Genomic DNA, 25,972 nt, shown 5'->3' on the forward strand with positions numbered 1-25,972 from the left:
AAGGGTTAGGTGTTGGGCTAGTGATGAACCAAAGACCCATTTTGTTAGTATTTTGGGGATTTTGGGTAAATATGGGTTATGAAGGCTCATTGATAACTAACCTAGGGTTTGAATGTGTTAATTGGACTTTTAAGTCTTAAATTTAGTTAGTTAGTGCTAGAACACTTTAATAATATGTAAATGGGTGTTATTGCGTATGGATGACCCAAATGGGTGTGTTGACCCAAATTAGGGTTAAGGGTGCAAATGGGTTGAAATTGCACCTTGGGTCAAAATGGCTTAGAATGGTGAAAGGGTTTGGTTGACCGACTTGAGTTTGCGTTTAATGAGGTGTATAATATGATAGGTACGTTACTTTGAGGTCTTGCAAGCTCGGGTATCTTTTCACAAGACTTTGAGGTGAGTGGAATAATTATATGCGTATGTATATAATGTATCTATTTGTTGTAGCGTGAAATGTGTAGTGTCGAGGTGCTAAGACGCCATGTTTCACGTGAAGAGTGTAGCATCGAGGTGTTAAGATGCCACTCGGGTGTAGCATTGAGGTGTTAAGATGCCACCTAGGAGTGTAGTGTCGAGGTGTTAAGACAGCACTCCGTAAATTAATGAGTGATGCATCGAGGTGTTAAGATGCCACTCGGGGTGATGTGCCAAGGTGTTAAGGTGCCACCCTAGGGGTTAGTGGTGCGAGGTGTTAAGTGCCCTAACAGATGTTGTGAGCACCGATGGCGTTTTCGCGAGCGCCGTTCCCTTGTACTATTGGTTAACCATGGTTATTTGTGTTGTAAGCATATTATATTATTCGAGTTATATTCATATGCGGTTGTTATGCTAGCTTGTGGTATTGGAGATTTATAGCTTGCTATTGTGACGATAAGCTAAATGTGTATGCTAGCGTGTTTGCGGTTTGGTGTGTAAGTGTATGCAAGTAGGTATAATTATATATGTATTCGTATAATTATTGCATTCACTAAGCTTTGCTTACCCTCTCGTTGTTTATCTTTTTATAGGCTCCGACGTCGACAAAGGTAAGGGCCTTTGATTGGATTAGAGATCTCGCTTGTTGTTTAGGGGACGCTTTTGGGATGTGATAGCTTTTGGAGTATGACCAAGATATGGGTAGTTTAACCCCAAACACCATGCTCATAGTGTCGTTTGGAATTTAAACTAGTGTGGTCGAAACTCGGACTTTCGTATGAAACTCGTAAAACGGCCGATGTGGGCCCCATTTTGTAAAACTCATTTTATGTTTGAATCGTATGAGTTTTTCATATTAGAACATGTTGTGAAAAGCGTTTCGTCTAAATATATCGAAAAGTGGGAGATCTTTATTCGAAAAATTGAAAATTCGGACAGAACTCAAAATAGGCCTGTGCGCGCCGCGCACCCTGAGGTGGTGCGCGTGGCGCACTCCCATGTAAAAAAAAAATATTTATTTTATGCGCGTTCGATTGTATATTGGGTTGGGTTGTTACAAGTGGTATCAGAGCATGGTCTAAGGGATTTAGGTGACTTGAGATAGGCGCCTAGACTTAGACTTTTGTGTGCGCGTGTATGCAGGACTTGTAGGACTTTGGGTCGGATCGGGATGGTTAGTGCATAGGTTTATGTGAACTAATCATGCGCTATTTGTTTGTGTTGTGTTTAGCAATCATCAAGCGAGATGGACGTTGTACTAGCGAGTTAGCGCGACGTGCTCGCGTAGTAATGACTAGCTACCATTACTACGAGTGCAAATCGGGTCAAACGAGCAATGTACGACGATTGTTGAGCAAGATGGGGTAGTGTGGCGTATATGTATGTATTTATGTAAATTGTCCTTTCGTTTCATGGTTTAACCTAATTCGTTTTATAGAATGAAGACGAGAAACGGTCCCGGACATGATAACGGAAGTACAAGTGAGGACGCCGAGTTCTCGACCAAGGTTGAGGCCGTCTTTAAGAAGTTAAAAGCGGATTTTCTTGCGGACGTTTGTAAGGTCTTCCAAGAGTCGGTCGATGGGCAAGTGACCGAAATGATTAATGAACGAATGAAGGCCACTATCGAAGAGGCCCTTGATGCTAGGAATATCTATCCTCGTGGTGAAGGGGGTGAAGGAAGGCAGGACTTCCACTACAAGAACTTCAAGGATGCTTAACTGAAAGGACCCGTTCATATACATTATAAACGATTCACAATAGTTGATTACATCGCGAGGTATTTGACCTCTATATGATACATTTTACAAACATTGCATTCGTTTTTAAAAGACAAACTTTCTTTACAACGAAAGTTGACGGCATGCACACCATTTCATAATACATCCAACTATAATTGACATAATAATAATCTTGATGAACTCAATGACTCGAATGCAACGTCTTTCAAAATATGCCATGAATGACTCCAAGTAATATCCTTAAAATGAGCTAATGCACAGCGGAAGATTTCTTTAATACCTGAGAATAAACATGCTTTAAAGTGTCAACCAAAAGGTTGGTGAGTTCATAGGTTTATCATAACAATCATTTCAATATATTAATAGACCACAAGATTTTCGTTTATAAATATATGTACACTCGCAAGTGTATAAAACCGTTCTGCTTATGTTGAGGCCTCAGTAACCAACCTTAACAATAATATAATAAGTCATCTTCGCAAAGATGGATACGTACACTCGCAAGTGTATAAATAATCCTCGAAGTACTAAACATCCGCCCACTAGCTCTTATGTCTAGTGCAGCCTACATGATGGGGGTGTTAAGCCCGATAGATCTATCTTTAGGATTCGCGCTCACATGCTCTTATAACATGTAACTAAATTACCTAGCACATCAATCCGCAGAATTATCATTTTTGATCACTTGTCTCTATTTCGTAAAGCATTTATAAAAGCAGCGCATGTATTCTCAGCCCAAAAATATATATTGCAAAAGCAATTAAAAAGGGAGCAAATGAAACTCACGCAAAATCAGTTTTAGTGTTTGTATTCATTTCATAAAACAGTTATAAAACAGCGCATGTATTCTCAGCCCAAAAATGTAAATTGCAAAGCAATTAAAAAGGGAGCAAATGAAACTCACCATACTGTATTTCGTAGTAAAAATACATATAACATCATTTAACAAGTGCAAGGTTGGTCTCGGATTCACGAACCTATATTAATTATATATATTTATATGTTGGTCAATATTTGTCTAACAATTTTTGGTCAAGTCATAGTGTACCACAATCCTAATGCTCGAGACTAATATGCAAAAGTCAACAAAAGTCAACTTGACCCAAAATGACTTCTAAAATTTATACGTGTTTATTATATAACTTAACTATAGTTGTTTTATATATTTAAATATATTTATTAGATTTTATAATAATAAAAGTCATTTATTAATAAAAATTTATATTAACGTTTATATATGATAAAATATACTTTTATATATCTTAAGTAGTAAAATTTATAAAGTTCACTTAATATCGTAAAACTATAGTGGTAAGTATTATTAATGTAATTATATTACGCGTGGTAAAAAATATCTTTGTATCCCCTATTTATTTGATAAAATAATATTGATCATAATAATAATAAGTAAAAGTTGTATTATTTTGTAATAATAATTATTATTATTCTATAAAAAAATAACAATATTTATATTTACTAAAAATGGTATTATGATAAAATGATAATACTAACATAATAGTAATAATGATATTTTATAATAACAATGATATTTCTATTAAAATAATAACGACGATAGTAATAATAATAATTTTAACAATAATACTAAAATTCAGTTGACTATAACTTATAATCCGTTCATCGAAACCATTCAATATCTAAATGAAAAGTTCTTAATTTTTTTTGCTAGCTTTCCAATGACATGCATATCATATACCCTATCTCAGTAGCATATGTATCTAATTCAGGATTCAACAAACCTATCTAAGGACAATATCGAATGTACAAGCATGCATAATCCTATATACTCGAGCACTAGTCAGGGATACACTATTGATATATAAAAGTTAAGTTATGAGTGCTCACGTATCAATATTGAGATTCAATATTGCAGGAAAGTACGTAGACGCAACGGAGATGATAAACACTAGATTGACCTCACGAGCATACCCATGAACCATACCCATCACCTCCATAGCTATAACCCATAATTTCCTTAGCTTCGACTCATTCAAAAAACTATTTTGAAATCACTCGGACATCACTCCGTCGTAATATTTTATGTATACTAATAATATCTTGAAATAATACAGAGCAAATATATATATATATGTAAATCAATTGAGAGAGTTTAGAGAAATATATTTTCAAGTTTCTATGAAATAATGAAACCTATTGAATTCTATTTATAATAGATTTTTGAATTATTAAAATAAATTATTAAAGTATGAATTATTAAAGTGAATTATTAAAGTATGAATTATTAAAGTGAATTATTAAAGTATGAATTATTAAAGTGAATTATTAAAGTATGAATTATTAAAGTGAATTATTAAAGTATGAATTATTAAAATGAATTATTAAAGTTAAAGTAAAGTAAAAGTAAAGTAAAGGTAAAGTTAAAGTATAGTAAAAGTATAAAAACTATGTATGTATAATACGCGTATAAATATATATAATATTAATTTAAATCGTTATATATATTTAATGAAATAAAATATAAATATCGTTATATTTATTATACTGGTTAAGTAATGAGTTGTCAAAAGTGATTCTAGATATTTATAAAAGTTATATATATTTTAATAATAAAGTTCTTTTTAAACTGAAAACGTTTTTATACGTTTGAAAATAGATTAATAGAATATTATAAAAACCAATTCTCCACCAGCTTTTGTCTAACTTTCGTAATTGACACTTTTTATTTTTATTTATGAATAGCTTTACAAATTATTCCGAATATCGTTAAGAGGAATAGATTTTCTCAAATCATAGTGGACCTCTCAACAGAGACTTGTAATCATAATTCAATGTTTCTGATAATTCAATCATTTAATATATTTTTTTTAATTTCGTCGATAATCATATTGAAACAAATACGTTCATATAAAGCATTATACGTTTAAATACTTTGTTGACATTTTCAATTTATAACATATACACATATACATACATATTCATATATGTTCATTTAATGGTTCGTGAATCATTAGAATTTGGTCGAGGTTTAAATGAATGTATAAACATAGTTTAAAATCCTTGAGATTTAACTTAACAAACATTGCTTATCGTGTCAGAATAATATAAAGATAAAGTTTAAATTTAGTCGGAAATTTCCGGGTCGTCACAGTACCTACCCGTTAAAGAAATTTCGTCCCCGAAATTTGATAGAGGTCGTTATGGCTAACAATGAGAATGTTATTACGACGTAACGATTATGAAGTTTTATCATATCTAAGAAGTATGGATAAAATAATTCGATTACTTGAAGCGTATGAGAGAAGTTATCGTAAATGAAGGAAATAAGATTATAGTAATTCGTCATATCTTTTGACGTCATCACAATTGATCTCCGAATTTAAAGAAAATCTTTGTAATCTATGTTGGATTTGATGCTTCGGTGATTAAGGAGATTATGATTCTCTTCGAATTAATACGATAATCCATCTTGATTTCTCTGTCGGGTATTTCACTATAAATCCACCTCCTTCGTTTCCTTACAACTCACACCTTCTATTCTTTCTCCCTCAACTCATATTTTAAAGTATTTGTCAATATGCTTCATCCATTACTGATTCTCGATATACTCCTCACTTTCATATCTGTCATTCTTCTTTTTCATCTGCCTCCGGAAGAATCTATTTACTTCTACTATACTCTTAGTTTTATAGTGTTTTTAGTTCTCTCGTGTCTTTATATTGCTATATGCATTGATATATACGGTTTGTGATTTCTGGGTTGTTGTTGGGTTTTATATCTTTCCTTATATTTCAAAGTCCTTGCTTCTTCTATAATCATTGTCATCCATAGTTAATGCTCTCTTCTATTTGCTATGATTTATACTCCCATTTCTAGTTCGGAGCTTTGTCCTTTCGTTTCTTCTTCTTGCGATTAAGCACCGCTTGTAATGGTCCAGAATTCGCAGATATAAATTTCGGAATGAACATTGTTAATGTTCTAGGAAGGAAATTGTAATGACACGATCTTGATTTGTTAATTTACCAAAATACCCTGAAAAGACCAAATCATCAAGAAAATATATTCTTGATATTTTTAGAGATTAAATAGAATACAAGAGTCGTGTAACATAGCACATGATGACGTTATGATCTGTGAATCATCATGTTCCATTTAGAAACTCAGCATGAATTACTGTAATATAATCACGTTGATCAAGTGTCATTATATTATTGATAATGCTAAAAACGAACATATATTTCATAGCATTATTCCTCAAGAAAGACAAGCTTTTAGTTGCAATTGTTCTATTTACAAGAGATATTCGTTTAAATAATAAAAGGTGAAGACAAAAGACAGATTCGACGAATTGAAGACGCAAACGACCAAAAAGCTCAAAAGTACAAAAGACAATCAAAAAGGTTCCAATTATTGATAAGAAACGTCTCGAAATTACAAGAGTACAAGATTCAAAACGCAAAGTACAAAATATAAAATTGTACGCAAGGACGTTCGAAAATCCGGAACCGGGACCAGAGTCAACTCTTAACGCTCGACGCAACGGACTAAAAATTACAAGTTAACTATGTATATAAATATAATATAATATATAATTAATTATATTAATTATATATATATTATATATATAATAAAAACCGTCGGCAGAGAAAGACTCCAAGATGTGAGCTGGAATTTCAAACTCCGCGACTCGCGGAGTTTGAAGGCAAAATTCACCGCGAGTCGCGGAGCCCCAAATTTGAAAACTGCCTATAAAGCCAACCGAATTTTGATCAAAAACCATCATCTTTTTCTTCTCTTATCATACGTAAAATTTATATATATATATAATTTATATTTTAATTTTAATTTTAATTCTAATAATAAGGGTATGTTAGCGAATGTTGTAAGGGTGTAAGTCGAAATTCTGTCCGTGTAACGCTACGCTATTTTTAATCATTGTAAGTTATGTTCAACCTTTTTACATTAATGTCTCGTAGCTAAGTTATTATTATGCTTATTTAAAACGAAGTAATCATGATGTTGGGCTAATTACTAAAATTGGGTAATTGGGCTTTGTACCATAATTGGGGTTTGGACAAAAGAACGACACTTGTGGAAATTAGACTATGGGCTATTAATGAGCTTTATATTTGTTTAACTAAATGAAAGTTTGTTAATGTTAATATAAAGATTTACAATTGGGCGTCCCTATAAATTACCATATACACTCAATCGGACACGATGGGCGGGGTATTTATATGTACGAATAATCGTTCATTTAACTGGACACGGGAATGGATTAATAGCCACTAGAATAATTAAAACAGGGGTGAAATTACATTCAAGGGTAATTGGTGTAATTGTTAACAAAGTAGTAAAACCTTGGTTTACACGCAGTCGATAACCTGGTGTATTCATTAAACAAAGTATTAAAACCTTGTTACAATTCGAATCCCCAATTAGTTGGAATATTTAACTTCGGGTATAAGAATAATTTGATGAGGACACTCGCACTTTATATTTATGACTGATGGACTGTTATGGACAAAAACCAGAAGGACATATTAAATAATCCAGGACAAAGGATAATTAACCCATGGGCATAAAACTAAAATCAACACGTCAAACATCATGATTACGGAAGTTTAAATAAGCATAATTCTTTTATTTCATATTTAATTTCCTTTATTTTATATTTAATTGCAATTCTAATTATCGCACTTTTATTTATTGTTATTTAATCGCACTTTTAATTATCGTACTTTTTAATTATCGTAAGTTTATTTTATCGCACTTTTATTATTCGCAATTTCATTATAGTTATTTACTTTACGCTTTAATTTAAGTCTTGTATTTATTTTATATTTTACATTAGGTTTTAACTGCGACTAAAGTCTTAAAATCGACAAACCGGTCATTAAACGGTAAAAACCCCCCTTTATAATAATAATATTACTTATATATATATTTGTATTTTTAATAAAAGTAAACTAATATAGCGTTGAGCTTTGTTTAAAGATTTCCCTGTGGAACGAACCGGACTTACTAAAAACTACACTACTGTACGATTAGGTACACTGCCTATAAGTGTTGTAGCAAGGTTTAAGTATATCCATTCTATAAATAAATAAATATCTTGTGTAAAATTGTATCGTATTTAATAGTATTTCCTGCTAAAATTAATAACTATTTTATATACACCTCGCATAACATCAAGTATTTTTGGCGCCGCTGCCGGGGAACGCCGAAGCGAAACGTCAATATAAAAATTTTTTATTAAGTCTTAATTAGTTTTTATAATAAATATATATTTTTAATTAAAAAAAAAATATATATAAAAATTTAAAATCTATTAAAACCAAAAAAAAAAAAAAAGTATTTTAAATATATTTTTAAGTTTTTCTTTTATTTTTACAAAATTATAAAGTATTTTAAGTTTATTTTTAGTTTTTAAAATTAAGTTTTATTTTAATTATATATATATTTATCTTTTAAATATAAAACAGAAAATATTAATACAATTAATAAATATTTAAAATATTACGAACTGAACCTGTTGTTTGAACCCCCATTTGAACCGGCTCAGCAGGTCATGCGACTCGCATGACCTTTTCCCCTGAACCCATGCGACTCGCATGATGGTTCTGACAGGCCACAATCTTTGCCCTAATTCTGCATTTAATGCGGAGTAATATATTATTATTATTATAAAACCTAGTTTGTTTTTATTATTATTAATTAAGTTTTTAGTTTAATTATTTTTAACTACTTTTAATTAGTTTTATTATATTTAAAACTTAATACTTTAATATAATTAATATAAAAATAATATTTTAATAAAACTTGTATTTTTTTTATCACTTTTTATTTCTTTTAATATTTTATACTTTTTAATCGTTTAGCGTAATTTTTATATTTTTATTGTTCGTACTTAGTTTTTAGACATAGTATTTGCCGTAGTAACTTTAGATTTTTAGGCTTTGCCGTAAACTCTCTTAAGTGCTTATTCCTTAGATTAAGTATTAGGTGCTTTAGAATTTTGCGACGCCTTTTTAAGTTTTAGTTTTTTTTTTTTAAGTTATTTCCATTTGGGATTTAGTTTTTCCTGTAAGCTTTAATATTTTTAGACACCTTTTACTATGTATCAATTATCATTCCAATTAGTAATTTCAATTTGCGATTATAATTTTAAGTTAGTTGTAGTAATAAGGTTATGTTAGTCAAGTATTTTTAAGTTTTTATAAGTTTCTTTTATTTTTCCGTCACCTTTTATTTTTTCAACCATTTTTCTTTTTCTACCTTTTTCGACGAACTCTTTTTCTTTCTTATTTCTCGCTATTCTAGTTTTAGGACATAGATTTTTATTCTACTTCTTATCTAAATTTCTTAAAATTATGAAAATTTATTTTAAGTGGTTAAATTAATAGACATCAAAATTTTCTGGTTCGTAGTAATAGTTGGATTTGTACGTGGACCGGGTTATTGGAGCCAAACAGTCCTCAATTATATTGAGACCAAACGAATCCTGCCCCTCTGCTGCATCTTTTGGCTATTCGAAACGTGGGCAAAATCAGAAAAGTCTATTGATTGGATAACTTATTATAATTTTTCTTTCCTTTTTAAAAACTAATAGGATATTCAGTGAATGCACCGAGCAAGACGTTCATCACCTTTTGTACGTTCACCACCTGTAACTAGATCAAGACATTTAGCAAATATAACCGCCGTTGATTTTTCTTTAGAATCGTCATCTAGTCAACCAAGTACTTCAGTTCAAATTTCCGATAATCCATTTTTTGAACCCGACCTCACAATTGAGAATCCGGAAAATATTCAGGAACGATTCGTAGATCCTGAACCATTAAACTTTCCTCCGGAGCCACCAATCATTCAAACAGAGATTGTTGAGGAACGAACCATTAAATCAGAATCATCTAGTGATACCGATTCAACAAATTCAATTATGGAGAATCTGGAACCTTTAAGTATGGAAGACCGAATGAGAGCTAAACGCACTGGCCAAGGTCACGCAATTACTCATCCAGACATTAATGCGCCAGATTATGAAATCAAAGGACAAATTCTACACATGGTGACTAATCAATGCCAATTTAGTGGTGCGCCGAAGGAAGATCCAAATGAACATCTACGTACCTTTAATAGGATCTGCACACTATTCAAAATCCGAGAAGTGGAGGATGAACAGATATATCTCATGTTATTTCCCTGGACTTTAAAGGGAGAAGCCAAAGATTGGTTGGAATCGTTACCTGAAGGGGCGATTGATACATGGGATGTTTTAGTTGACAAATTTCTTAAACAATTCTTTCCTGCATCTAAAGCCGTAAGACTTCAAGCAAAAATTGTTACGTTCACACAGAAACCAAATGAAACTCTATATGAGGCGTGGACAAGATATGGAAAGTTGTTAAGAGGATGTCCGCAACATGGTTTAGACACCTGTCAAATAGTACAAATATTCTACCAAGGATGCGACATCACTACAAGGAAAGATATAGATATAGCAGCTGGTGGTTCTATTATGAAGAAAACCGAAACTGATGCTTACAAAATTATTGATAATACTGCTTCCCACTCACATGAGTGGCACCAAGAAAAAGATATCATTAGATCATCTAAAGCAGCTAGAGCCGATTCTAGTCATGACTTAGATTCCATTTCCGCAAAGATAGATGCTGTAGAGAGACGAATGGAAAAGATGACTAAGGATATTCACTCAATACGAATTAGTTGTGAGCAGTGTGGAGGACCACATTTGACAAAAGATTGTCTCAGTATTGAATTAACAATGGAACAAAGAGAGAATATTTCATACATAAACCAAAGGCCTGGAAATAATTATCAGAATAATTATCAACCGCCAAGACCGATTTACAATCAAAACCAGAATTATAACCGAAATATTCCATACAACAACCAACAAGGTCCTAGCAATCAACAAGTATCCAATAATACTTACAATCAGCAAAGATCTAATTTTCAAAACAAACCACCACAACAAACCGATGATAAAAAGCCGAATTTAGAAGATATGATGACGAAGCTAGTTGAAACTCAAACGCAGTTTTTCACATCTCAAAAACAAACTAATGAACAAAATGCTCAAGCATTTAGAAATCAACAAGCTTCTATTCAAAATCTGGAACAAGAAGTAAGTAACCTAGCAAGGTTAATAGGTGAAAGAAAATCGGGAAGTCTACCTAGCGATACAAATGCTAACCCCCGGAATGAAACAGCTAAAGCTATTACCACAAGAAGTGGTACAACACTTAAACCACCTGAAATACCTGTAACTTCTGATGAAACTATTCCTACTCCACAAGAACCACAACCTGATCAAGATAAGGAAAAAGAACCGGTAGTTGAAAAGGATAATGAAGATAACACAGTTAAGGATAAACCTTATGTTAAACCATACCAACCACCACTTCCTTACCCGAGTAAAATGAAGAAAGAAAAACTTGAAGCCGAGCAATCCAAATTCTTGGATATGTTTAAACAGATAAATGTAAATCTTCCTTTCATTGATGTGATTTCAGGAATGCCAAGATATGCTAAATTCTTGAAAGATCTAATCTCAAATAGAAAGAAAATGGAAGAACTCTCGGCTGTTACTATGAATGCTAATTGTTCAGCAGTGCTGTTGAATAAGATACCAGAAAAATTATCTGATCCAGGAAGTTTCACAATTCCATGTTTTCTGGGTAGTCTTAGTTCAATAGAAGCATTGGCAGACTTAGGTGCTAGTATAAATCTAATGCCGTATTCACTATACGCTAAACTAGACCTTGGAGAATTGAAACCAACCAGAATAAGCATACAACTAGCTGATAGATCAATAAAATATCCTAGAGGGATAATGGAGAACATGCTAGTTAAAGTTGGTACTTTAGTATTTCCAGTAGATTTTGTTGTTTTGGACATGGAAGAAGATTCTCAAGTTCCTCTCATATTAGGAAGACCATTCTTAAACACGGCTAAAGCAATGATAGACGTGTTCGGTAAGAAACTGACCCTAAGTATAGAGGATGAGAGTGTTACCTTTTCAGTTGATAGAGCAATGCAACAACCACAATCTGCAGATGATACATGTTATTATATTCAAACTATAGATGCACATGCAGAATTATTAGAAGAATTTCCAGAATTACAAGGAACAGGAGAATGTTCTTTAGGAGAAGGTAATGAACCAATTGATGAAGCTGAAATGTTAGCTACACTTATAGCTAATGGATATGAACCAACAACAGAAGAAATTCAAATGCTAAAAGAAGAAGACAGATATCGATATAAATCATCGATAGAAGAACCTCCGAAATTAGAGTTAAAGCCACTTCCAAACCATTTGGAATACGCTTATTTACATGGTGAATCTGAATTACCTGTAATAATATCGTCTTCTCTTACTGAAAATGAGAAATCACAACTCATTTCTGTGTTGAAAGCTCATAAACCAGCCATTGCATGGAAGATTCATGATATTAAAGGAATAAGTCCTTCGTATTGCACACATAAAATCCTTATGGAAGAAGGTCATAAAACGTATGTGCAACGCCAACGAAGACTAAATCCTAATATGCAAGATGTAGTTAAGAAAGAGATTATTAAACTGCTAGATGCAGGTTTGATATATCCAATCTCTGATAGTCCATGGGTAAGCCCAGTTCAATGCGTGCCTAAGAAGGGTGGCATGACTGTCATTACAAATGAGAAAAATGAGCTTATTCCTACTAGGACTATAACAGGATGGCGTGTATGTATTGATTATAGAAAATTAAATGACGCCACCAGAAAAGATCACTTTCCCTTACCTTTCATAGATCAAATGTTGGAAAGATTAGCCGGAAATAGTTACTATTGTTTTCTAGATGGATTTTCCGGATATTTTCAAATTCCAATAGCACCCGAGGACCAAGAGAAAACCACATTCACGTGCCCTTATGGTACTTTTGCTTACAAACGCATGCCATTTGGACTTTGTAACGCCCCTGCAACCTTTCAAAGGTGTATGATGGCGATTTTTCATGACATGATAGAAGAATGCATGGAAGTTTTCATGGATGACTTTTCAGTCTTCGGTGATACATTTAAATCATGTCTAGTTAATCTGGAACGAATGCTAATTAGATGCGAAAAATCAAATCTAGTACTTAATTGGGAGAAATGCCATTTCATGGTTAAAGAAGGCATCGTTCTTGGACATAAAATTTCAAAAGAAGGAATTGAAGTGGATAGAGCTAAAGTAGATGTAATTGCTAAACTTCCACATCCCACAAATGTTAGAGGAGTTAGGAGTTTTCTAGGGCATGCCGGTTTTTACCGACGTTTCATAAAAGATTTTTCTAAAATTGCCACTCCTATGAATAAACTCCTAGAAAAGGATGATCCATTTATCTTTTCAGATGAGTGTATCAAATCTTTTAATATTCTTAAAGAAAAACTCACTAATGCACCGATCATGATAACACCAAATTGGAATCTACCATTTGAACTAATGTGCGATGCAAGTGATTTTGCAATGGGAGCCGTTTTAGGACAAAGGATTGAAAAACGATTTCAACCTATATATTATGCTAGTAAGACATTACAAGGAGCACAAACGAACTATACAACTACTGAAAAAGAACTCCTTGCTATTGTCTTTGCTTTTGACAAATTTCGATCATATCTCGTTCTAGCAAAAACGGTGGTCTATACCGACCATTCTGCTCTTAGATACCTATTTTCAAAACAAGATGCTAAACCAAGATTAATCCGTTGGATCTTACTCTTACAAGAGTTTGATATTGAAATCCGAGATAAAAGAGGAGCAGAAAATCTCGCCGTTGATCATCTTTCTCGTCTTGAAAATCCCGAATTAGAAGTTCTGAATGAATCGGCCATACAAGACAACTTTCCTGATGAATATCTATTGAAGATAGATTATAAAGAAATCCCATGGTTTGCAGACTATGCAAACTACTTAGTTTGTGGATTCCTTGAAAAAGGATTATCGTACCAAAGACGAAAGAAATTCTTCAGTGATATAAAACACTATTTCTGGGAAGATCCACATCTGTTTAAAAGTTGTCCCGATGGAATAATACGCCGATGTGTATTTGGAGATGAAGCTAGTAAAATTTTAAACCATTGTCACACCGGACCAACATGAGGGCATTATGGGCCTCAACTAACAGCAAGAAAAGTTTATGAAGCTGGATTCTATTGGCCTACAATTTACAAAGACGCACACCTTCTTTGCAAATCTTGTGATGCATGTCAAAGGGCCGGAAAAATAAGTCAACGTGATGAAATGCCACAAAATGTCATCCAAGTATGTGAAGTATTTGACATTTGGGGTATTGACTTTATGGGTCCATTTCCAAAATCTCATAATAATCTATATATACTCGTAACCATTGATTATGTATCTAAATGGGCGGAAGCACAAGCTCTCCCAACTAACGATGCACGAGTTGTAGTCAACTTTTTAAAACGTCTTTTTGCAAGGTTTGGAACACCGAAAGCTTTAATAAGTGATCGGGGTACTCATTTCTGTAATAATCAACTTGAGAAAGTTCTTAAAAGATATGGAGTAACTCATAAAATCTCCACCGCATATCATCCACAAACAAGTGGACAAGTTGAAAATACCAACCGAGCTTTAAAACGTATTCTAGAGAAAACCGTAGGATCAAATCCGAAGGAATGGTCCATTAAATTGGAGGATGCACTCTGGGCTTTTAGAACAGCCTACAAAACTCCAATTGGAACCACACCTTTTAGACTTGTTTATGGAAAAGCATGTCATCTTCCAGTAGAAATTGAACACAAAGCATTTTGGGCTTTGAAGACATGTAATCTTGATTTACATGAAGCCGGACGTCTACGATTAAGTCAACTAAATGAATTAGAAGAATTAAGACATGAAGCATACGAAAATTCGTTAATCTATAAAGAAAGAACGAAGAAATGGCATGATAAAAGAATCAGAAGTTCAAAAGAATTTAAAGAAGGAGACAGAGTTCTTCTTTTCAATTCACGATTCAAGCTATTTCCTGGAAAATTGAAATCAAGATGGTCTGGACCATTAATAGTCAAAAGAGTTTTCCCATACGGAACGATAGAATTAATAAATTCAAATGGGATTGAATTTAAAGTTAATGGTCACAGAGTTAAACATTACATACATGGTCCGATGGAAGTCGACAACGAAGTTAATCACAATTTCGACACCACAGCTAACTAAGTGTGGGGAGAATCAAGTCTTTAAAGGATAATATGTATTTCTGTTAGAGTTAGATTGTCTGTTTTCGTGTAGTTCTCGAAAATGGAACCCGAATGGTCTTTCCCTAGCAGACCCTAAAGAACTAGTCTTCTCCCCCCATTCTGAATTTTTATTTTTTTAGGTTTTTACGAAATGAAGACTGCCTGTGAACTAAACCATGGTCTAATGCTACACGCTTTGATCACTAAACGTAATAATGACATACTACCGAGTGAAATAGTATCAGTAACCAGAGAAAGAATGGACGGAGTTAGAAAAGAATCCAGATGCGAAGATAATAAGTTACAATTTGGTAAAGGAAAATCAAAATCCGCAGCGAAAAGAAGAGCACGACACCTAGAACGATGTCACAAATGCGGAAAATGGTCACATGGAGGTAAATGTTCAAATAATCAAACCTATTCAAATACCGAATTTGTTACTTTATGCAGAGACGGACCGTTCATATGTTTAGAAGAAAAGACACTGAATGCTCGAGGTTACGCCTATGTAGCCATGGAAAATCAATTAAACCGACTATCTTATGAATGGGATAGATCATATAACTAAGAAATCTATTCCACAGGTATGTCTGTACAGTTTTTTTTTTTTTTTTTTTTAACCTTTTGATAATAAACGCTAATTTGTTCGCTAAAAAGTATTAAATTGATATTGAATAAAATTAGGTTTGGCGACCGAAATTATTGATATCATTCAAAAATTTATTACATCACTGCGAAATTTAACGTTTATTATAAGGTATAAATATCTTTAAACAATCAACCCAAAATATTTCAAAAATTCGTCATGAGTTAAATTAGGTCTTGGAACCGAAATTACTTTACCGAAAAGAGGGGCGCATATTTTTGATAATATTTGATTGATTAAAGTGGGATAAAAAGACAAAAAGATTTTTAAATTTATTTTTACCATGTTTTTAAAATTAATAATTAAATCTTAAATTAATATTGTAAACTTTGTAAAAACAATATATTTAAAATATTTGAAAAATTAATATAAGTTTGATATGAATTTATGAATTTTTAAATTAAGTTTGGTGTGAATTTTTAAAATATAAATTTTTAATTTTATGCATTTCAAATTTTAAGTTGGTGTGAATTTTTAATTTTTAAAATATAAAATTTTAATTTTATGCATTTTAAATTTTGAGTTTGGTGTGAATTTTTAATATTAATTTTGAATTTCATATTTAAGTTGTGTGAATTTAAAAACAAAAACTTACTTTATCTCATTAAGTTAAGAATATGATTTTTAAAATTCGTCGTAAGTTGAAGACTAGATCTTTGAACCGAAATTGCTTTACCCAAGGGAGGGACGAGAACTTTTATTATCATTATTTTTAATCTTTTTGATTTAAAGTATGCCAAAAACATTAAAAAAACCCAAAAATCTTAACTTTTAAAACAATCGCTACAAAAAGACAAATTTTAAAATTTTGTCGAGAGACGGACTAGGACATCGATCCGAAACGACCTCGTCCTAAATAACAAGGGAAACAAAATTTTAAAATTAATTTCTTAATTGTTTTCAAAAGTTAATGATTATTAAAAAAAAAAAAAAAAAAAAAAAAAAAAAAAAACTCCGCGACTCGCGGAGTTTGAAGTGCATTTCGCCGCAACTCGCGGAGGGACCGAAAATCAGAAAAGAAATATAAAGAGCTGAACGATCAGTTCACTCCCCCACACAAAAACACTGCGAAAAATAACAGCGAAAAAACCCCGAAAAACACACCCCAAAATCACAATTTTTAACCGTTAATCACCAAATCTTTTGCTAAAATCATGTTGAGAAGGATGCTATCTAAGAATTACTCAAGAAAAACGGTAAATTTCTACACCTAAACACCATTTAATCCGAAATTTGGTGTTCTTGAGCTATTTTTTCCCCAATTTGATTTTGATGCTTTTTAGTGTAATTAGACTTAAATTGTTTATGTATTATGCTTGTATAACCTAGATTGATGCTGTTTAACATGATTAGAAGCCTTAAACTTCAAATTTTGAATAATCTAGGGTTTGTGTTCTTGAGCAAATTTGGGGCTTTTTGATATAAACAGGTTATGGCCGATTTTTGTCATGAATTGTTGCTAAATTGAGTAGTGTAACATGTCTAGGTAGTTAAATGATCCAAACTTTGAGCCTAAACATGATTTTGAGAATTAAAGTGGACTTTTTCAAGTCCAAAATTCATGAACTTGATTTTTGAAAGATAATGCCATTTGAGACTTGTTTGATTGCTAGTAATGATTATTTTGACATGTTATTTGAGTTGAATGCTTATGAACTTGGCGAAAATTTTCGTATATGCTTATTTGAAAAAGTGTAGATTTGATAAAAATGTGAAAATGAGCTTAAGTTTGATATAAATTGATAATGTCATTGTAATAATTTTGATTGATGATTTTGCTGACACTAATGCATATTTGGATGCACAAAAATTGTGTTTGATGTGTTTTGCAGAATGAAAGGGGTGAATCTTCATCCCAAGCCCGCAATGCTCCTGCTGAGAATTTGGAACAACAGGAGGTGGATAACTACTACAAGCAGGATGTACCTCATCCAGTCATGACCTTTTCCGATATGCACTTGGAAGAATTGCACCCGAACCTGAGATTTGACAGACTTTGGATAGATTATCCAAAATATCAACGGGGTTTGCATACTCTTCATTCTAAGGTTGTTGAGGTACCGAGGGTCATAGAATGGGGACCCTTAGAAGCTGTAGAATTGGCCGGGACAATTAGGGAATTACTTGTACAGAGGTATGGTAATTCTTCTTTTAATGACTGGATATGTTTATTCACCATACGCAGACCTGTATATAAAGTATGGTGTGAAGAATTATTATGTAGTATAGAGTTGAATGATCGGGTAGCTAGTTTAACCGATCATTCTTTTATTAGATTTTTGTTAGGCGGTTCGATGCGCCACATGTCTTTACTGGACATGGCTCAGGCTTTACGTATATATACGCCTGAGGAGTTAGCATCTGCCGATTGTAGAGGATTGATACTAAACGGTAGAAAGATAGATGAGAATTTTGATACACACGGTGTGTGGAGTCAAATGATAAGCCATCACCGTTTCAAAGGGGGAAATTACTCTTATTTGGATATAGATAGAGCCGAATTAAGAGTGATACATAGGTTTTTAGCTAATTCGATTACACAAAGGGGTAAAAACAAGGAAAAAGTAAATGAACAGGATTTGTTTTACCATATGTGTATTCGAGACCCACAAAGCGCTGTAAGTATACCATATTGTGTGGGTTATTATTTATCAGCTATGGTTCGGGGGATGCGACCACATAGCATAATAGGAGGTGGAATTTTTATTACTTTGATTGGTGAATATCTCGGTGTGGATATAAGTCGGGGGGGATTATTAGTAGAAGAACCAGAACCCCGCGATACTATAGGTTTAAATGTATACCATGGTGCGAAAGTTTTGAAGAGGCGAAATAACGCCGCAGTACGATACCATGGTAGACATCCACAGGTGGAGAGAAACCAGCAGCAAGGTAATGTAGGAGGGGGGAATGAGATGCAAGAAATGCATAGGTTTATAGCTTCTCAGGAATACAAAAATGCTAGACAGAGAGCATTTGAAGATTGGCAAGTTCATCAGAACCAGATCATAGCTCTTTGCCAACATATAGGTAGAAACTATATTCCTACACCGAAACCCATCTTCCCTCCTTGGTCTATAGAGATGCAGCCACCATATCCTACGTATGACCCTGCCGAAGCATTCTATAGCACTTATGGTTATGCCTGGAACCCCTATTGGTACCAATATCATCCTTAGTTTACTTATTATTATTTTTTTTTATTTTGTAATTTGTAATTATTGATACATTTAATATTTTTGTTAATATTGTAATCATTTTTATAATTATCTAACTTTTATTCTTAGATTTTAATAATTTTTGAATGTGGGGTAATATACCAAACTTCAAAAATATGTATATATGTTTGCAGTTTATCTTATGTACACAACAGGGTAAAACAACGCATTTTCAAAGACTGGCATTAAGTTCAGCAAAAGCAACTAATTTTGACGACAAGATGCAAAATATATGTGAAGTAACAAACGCCAATAATTTGGAAACTTTATCATTCAGCAAACAAACGCCAATATATCTCTTGTAAACAAACGCCAAGACGGAATGAACAAATGATGTGCACCATTTATCATTCAGCAAACAAACGCCAATATATTTGGAAACTTTGGTAAAAATTTAATCATTTTCACACAAATCACCCTCAATAATTTAAATTGTTACTGATTTCTTGCAAATGAGGGCATTGCAAGATCTTAAGTGTGGGAAGGGGTTAAATTCTTTCGGATTTTAAAATTTTTTACTTTATACACTTGGTTACCATTAAAAATACTAGTAAAGCAGTAGTTGTATTAGAATCTAGTGCTCTCTGATAAAAAAGAACAGCCCTAGTCTTATATACTGACTACCCAATTCTAGTAAAATTTTTCAATTAAATGAATTCAAATCATGTTTATACATATTTATGAACGATAAAACTAGGTTTTAACACCGAAATTATTGTTATCTCAGAAAGAACATAAATTAAGAAACAAACTAAAATGTCAAAATTCATTTAAAATGGAATAGAGGACGATAAAAAGAAAAATAAAAAGCCAAGTGTGGGAAAATTTACCAAGTTATTTTAAACATATGTCACATATATCTGTAACAAATAACTGAAAATACTTTTGCTTTGGACTAAACTAAACTGTTTTACCCAATGAAAGAAAAGAAGAGATGGATCTACACGATGAATCAATTCCATCATTAAAAGGAAGTAAAGTCTTCCGAAAAAGAAACGCGCTTCTTGATTTAGGTCATGAAGTTGTCGTTCAGACCAGCTGTAGGTTGACGAAAAATCTAGAAAAGTCATCACTAAAATCAGCAGGAAATCCACGGACCTCAGCATAAAACAGGGTCGCCATGTGGTCAGATTTATCCTAACCATGAGAAGGATTTATCTCGTACAATGGGGGGGCACCATGCAAATTAGCTGGATAAGACTAATGAATCAGATCCCCAGAAAGGATAATCTCCTTAAAGATTAAAAATCAGCTTTTAAGACTGATATTACTCAATCCTAGAGATTGATCTTAAAGATTGAGAATTCAAACTCATGGAATTCAATGATATCTAAACTCGAGCTTGAACGAGAAAATATTTTGATCAAAAATACAAACCGATTTGTTTTCTGAAAAACCATTTTCAATGCGTTCATTACCATTGAACGTAAAATCCTAGGAATTCACCTGGAATTCATTAGGTCACCTGAACTAAATCGGGTGTCAACCGTAAGAACGGTGGTTGCATAGTGGTCAAAGACAGGACCTTGTGCCAGACCGAAAAATTATAAGGGTGAGCTTTACTATTGCTCCTACCAAGGATAGTAATTGCGTCCGACACGTTATAGACCATAATCAAAAGCATGTCACGGGACATTGCCTTAACAGTTGCTTGTTCAACGCTTTCCTTTACAACCGGACGGTAGTTTGCCGAAAGGTAATATACGGAACAAGTAAACTGGACGTGTTGCTTTCCAAATACAAGGTTAGCAAGTGGGTGACACAAAACCGCAAGTTTGAGCTAAAATTTTCAAATCTGAAACCCACCAAACCCACAAAAATATTTTGCAAACACCGGTAAAGGGTTATTCCGGAAAACTTATCTAGGGTAAAAACTAGATTTAATTTTCAAAAGATCAAATGTTTTCATAAAGATCCAATTTCCTTAATGGATCTAAATTTTTATAGTCATGTGGGACTGTAAACCATATCGTTACTACCATTGTTTATACCGCCGTATAGAAATCACTGATGTACAAAGTGTGAAGAATAAAGAAGTGATTCTAGTATTTCAAGACGATATTGCTTGAGGACAAGCAACGCTCAAGTGTGGGAATATTTGATAATGCTAAAAACGAACATATATTTCATAGCATTATTCCTCAAGAAAGACAAGCTTTTAGTTGCAATTGTTCTATTTACAAGAGATATTCGTTTAAATAATAAAAGGTGAAGACAAAAGACAGATTCGACGAATTGAAGACGCAAACGACCAAAAAGCTCAAAAGTACAAAAGACAATCAAAAAGGTTCCAATTATTGATAAGAAACGTCTCGAAATTACAAGAGTACAAGATTCAAAACGCAAAGTACAAAATATAAAATTGTACGCAAGGACGTTCGAAAATCCGGAACCGGGACCAGAGTCAACTCTTAACGCTCGACGCAACGGACTAAAAATTACAAGTTAACTATGTATATAAATATAATATAATATATAATTAATTATATTAATTATATATATATTATATATATAATAAAAACCGTCGGCAGAGAAAGACTCCAAGATGTGAGCTGGAATTTCAAACTCCGCGACTCGCGGAGTTTGAAGGCAAAATTCACCGCGAGTCGCGGAGCCCCAAATTTGAAAACTGCCTATAAAGCCAACCGAATTCTGATCAAAAACCATCATCTTTTTCTTCTCTTATCATACGTAAAATTTATATATATATATATAATTTATATGTTAATTTTAATTTTAATTCTAATAATAAGGGTATGTTAGCGAATGTTGTAAGGGTGTAAGTCGAAATTCTGTCCGTGTAACGCTACGCTATTTTTAATCATTGTAAGTTATGTTCAACCTTTTTACATTAATGTCTCGTAGCTAAGTTATTATTATGCTTATTTAAAACGAAGTAATCATGATGTTGGGCTAATTACTAAAATTGGGTAATTGGGCTTTGTACCATAATTGGGGTTTGGACAAAAGAACGACACTTGTGGAAATTAGACTATGGGCTATTAATGGGCTTTATATTTGTTTAACTAAATGAAAGTTTGTTAATGTTAATATAAAGATTTACAATTGGGCGTCCCTATAAATTACCATATACACTCAATCGGACACGATGGGCGGGGTATTTATATGTACGAATAATCGTTCATTTAACCGGACACGGGAATGGATTAATAGCCACTAGAATAATTAAAACAGGGGTGAAATTACATTCAAGGGTAATTGGTGTAATTGTTAACAAAGTAGTAAAACCTTGGTTTACACGCAGTCGATAACCTGGTGTATTCATTAAACAAAGTATTAAAACCTTGTTACAATTCGAATCCCCAATTAGTTGGAATATTTAACTTCGGGTATAAGAATAATTTGATGAGGACACTCGCACTTTATATTTATGACTGATGGACTGTTATGGACAAAAACCAGACGGACATATTAAATAATCCAGGACAAAGGACAATTAACCCATGGGCATAAAACTAAAATCAACACGTCAAACATCATGATTACGGAAGTTTAAATAAGCATAATTCTTTTATTTCATATTTAATTTCCTTTATTTTATATTTAATTGCAATTCTAATTATCGCACTTTTATTTATTGTTATTTAATCGCACTTTTAATTATCGTACTTTTTAATTATCGTAAGTTTATTTTATCGCACTTTTATTATTCGCAATTTCATTATCGTTATTTACTTTACGCTTTAATTTAAGTCTTGTATTTATTTTATATTTTACATTAGGTTTTAACTGCGACTAAAGTCTTAAAATCGACAAACCGGTCATTAAACGGTAAAAACCCCCCTTTATAATAATAATAATATTACTTATATATATATTTGTATTTTTAATAAAAGTAAACTAATATAGCGTTGAGCTTTGTTTAAAGATTTCCCTGTGGAACGAACCGGACTTACTAAAAACTACACTACTGTACGATTAGGTACACTGCCTATAAGTGTTGTAGCAAGGTTTAAGTATATCCATTCTATAAATAAATAAATATCTTGTGTAAAATTGTATCATATTTAATAGTATTTCCTGCTAAAATTAATAACTATTTTATATACACCTCGCATAACATCAATTATACTAACTCATGCTTCAGCTCCCAACACTTCTTCAAGAATATTCCTATTTTAAACTCGAATGTTTCAGAATTTAGAAACTAAAATAGTTTCCTTTATGATATAATACAGATAGCGCGAAGAGGTAAATGATTTCAGATAAGAATAATTATAAAAATATCTTCAGAAGTATGGATGATATTTATAATGAAAGATACGATGATATCTTAGAATGTCTAATATCAGAGGATGATGAAGGATATTGTCCGCAGGGATTTAGAGTCAGGAGCAAGGTATTCGTTAATGACTTCAGCAAGTACTGAATCATTTGGATTCTTTGAAGGCAGGTTCAGCCTTTGTGATTTGTCCACAGCCTCCTTCATACTTTGCTCAATCCATTTTCCAGTTCCAAAGCTTCTCTTTTTTCTGAGCTTTGCTAATATACTATCCTTTATCATCCAACTTTTTACTGTTAAGGTCGTTTACAGTTTTTGCTGCTTCATCAGCATTTTTCAAAATTTCGAGAACTGGTTCGTAGTTTAGGGTGTTTTTCAGAAATTTCTCATTCAAAGAATGTAAGTCTTAGAGGTAGACGTTGTGTGTATATGTAATTGTTGATGTAGACATGCTGCGAGGTTTCAAAATACTGATTGCTGATTCTCAATAATTGGTATGGCAATTATTGTTATAAGGTACGAATGAGTATATGATAGGGTGTCGATAATTATAATGATTTTTTTTTTTTTTTTGGAAAGTCAAAGATCAGTGAAGTTGTTGGTAAGTTTATTGCTAATGTGGTGAATATAAACGATTCCCCTGTAACGTTGGCGAAAGGGCAACGTATCTATCGAGGTTATAATAAGACTGTTTTGATTGAGAAGTCGAAGTTGACTTGCTGGAGCTGTGACAAAACTGTCTATTTTGAAACGGAATTGAAAAGTTATTTTAGCTAGTAAATGCCAAAGGGTCTAACACGGATACGTGTCGAACTATGACTTGGGTTTTGAGAGTTTTTCAGGTGTATAACTGTGGGTAACATGTGGTTGGATCATCGTCTCGATTGTTCCTTAGTTGAAGTGTCTTCAGGAATTTCGAAAGGTTTGAGCACATATTGTAATTGTTAATACATATGATGTTCTAACACAGTTTTGAAGTCAAAGTATAGCTTTGAAAGATATAGGAATCTAAGAGTGATGATAATGGTTATATTTCGAATTGAATTATGCGATTTCAAAATCAGAATATGTAATTGAATATGAATGAGTATGATTGTTTTGATTTATATGAAAGAATGGATATTGTTGTGAAAGTAGGGAGTATAGTTGATGATTGCTGAATCAGTTTCGAAAAATGTAACATATTAATTGTGAATTTATATATCTCTCGGGTATTACCTACCCGTTAATTTTTTTTTTTCACAATTAATATTTTGTACAACAGAATATTATTACAGTCTTTATGAAAATATATATGTGCATATTTTCTTCAGATGTAACATAGATTTAATGAGTTAATATTAAATTAAACTCATTTGATTTACAGTTGAAAATAGAACTGAATAATCCCTAAAGACTTTAGAAATTACATAACTTTTACGGAGTATTTATTCAATAAAATTGAAATTATGAATTAATACTTCGTTATTTGTTGGTGTTTGTAACCCTTGCACCATATTCTCTAAAGTCACTACTCGAGCGCGAAGCGCGTTGACTTCTTCTGTTACACCGGGGTGATTGTCGGTTCGGACGAGCGGATAAATAAAATCTAGAATTTGATGTAGTATATAATCGTGACGAGATACTCTGAAAATGAGAGAGCAAATGGTGTTTCAGACCGGTTCGCCGGTAAGTGCTTCAGGTTCATCGCCAAGAGGGCAATGTGGTGGATGGAAGGGATCACCTTCTTCTTGTCTTCAATTATTGAGGAGACTACGAACCTATCCCCAATTCATCCAGAATAGATGATGGATAATTGGTTGATCCATTCCGGTCACACTGCTTTCGGAGCTTGAGTGGGATTCCATATCGGAATTCGAGGGACTTGAACTAATGACGAATTCCATTTCGTTCGATTGAATAAAGGATTTTTCGATATGTAATGATTTTTTAGCTATCGGGTGGTATTCTAATTACATAGAATATCAATATATATAGCGCAAAAGATTTCGTAGATTACGGAGAAATTTACGGAATATGTCAGGAAAAGTTTACAGTAACAGATACGCTAAGATATGAATTAGCAGATACGCTAAGATATGAATTTTATCTATACACTATTCATGCAATCAATGCAATAAGATGTGTCTAGACTAAGAATGATAAGCAAGTAATTTCTGACAAGAATGATGAGCAAAACTTTTGACATGCAGACACGGTCGAAGTCCAGACTCACTAATGCATCCTAACGACTATCAGTTAGACACACTAATGCAGACCTGGTTCGCTAAGACCACCGCTCTGATACCAACTGAAAGGACCCGTTCATATACATTATAAACGATTCACAATAGTTGATTACATCGCGAGGTATTTGACCTCTATATGATACATTTTACAAACATTGCATTCGTTTTTAAAAGACAAACTTTCTTTACAATGAAAGTTGACGGCATGCACACCATTTCATAATACATCCAACTATAATTGACATAATAATAAT

The sequence above is a fragment of the Rutidosis leptorrhynchoides genome, chromosome 8 (assembly GCF_046630445.1).
Source record: "Rutidosis leptorrhynchoides isolate AG116_Rl617_1_P2 chromosome 8, CSIRO_AGI_Rlap_v1, whole genome shotgun sequence".
NCBI classification, from domain to species: domain Eukaryota; kingdom Viridiplantae; phylum Streptophyta; class Magnoliopsida; order Asterales; family Asteraceae; genus Rutidosis; species Rutidosis leptorrhynchoides.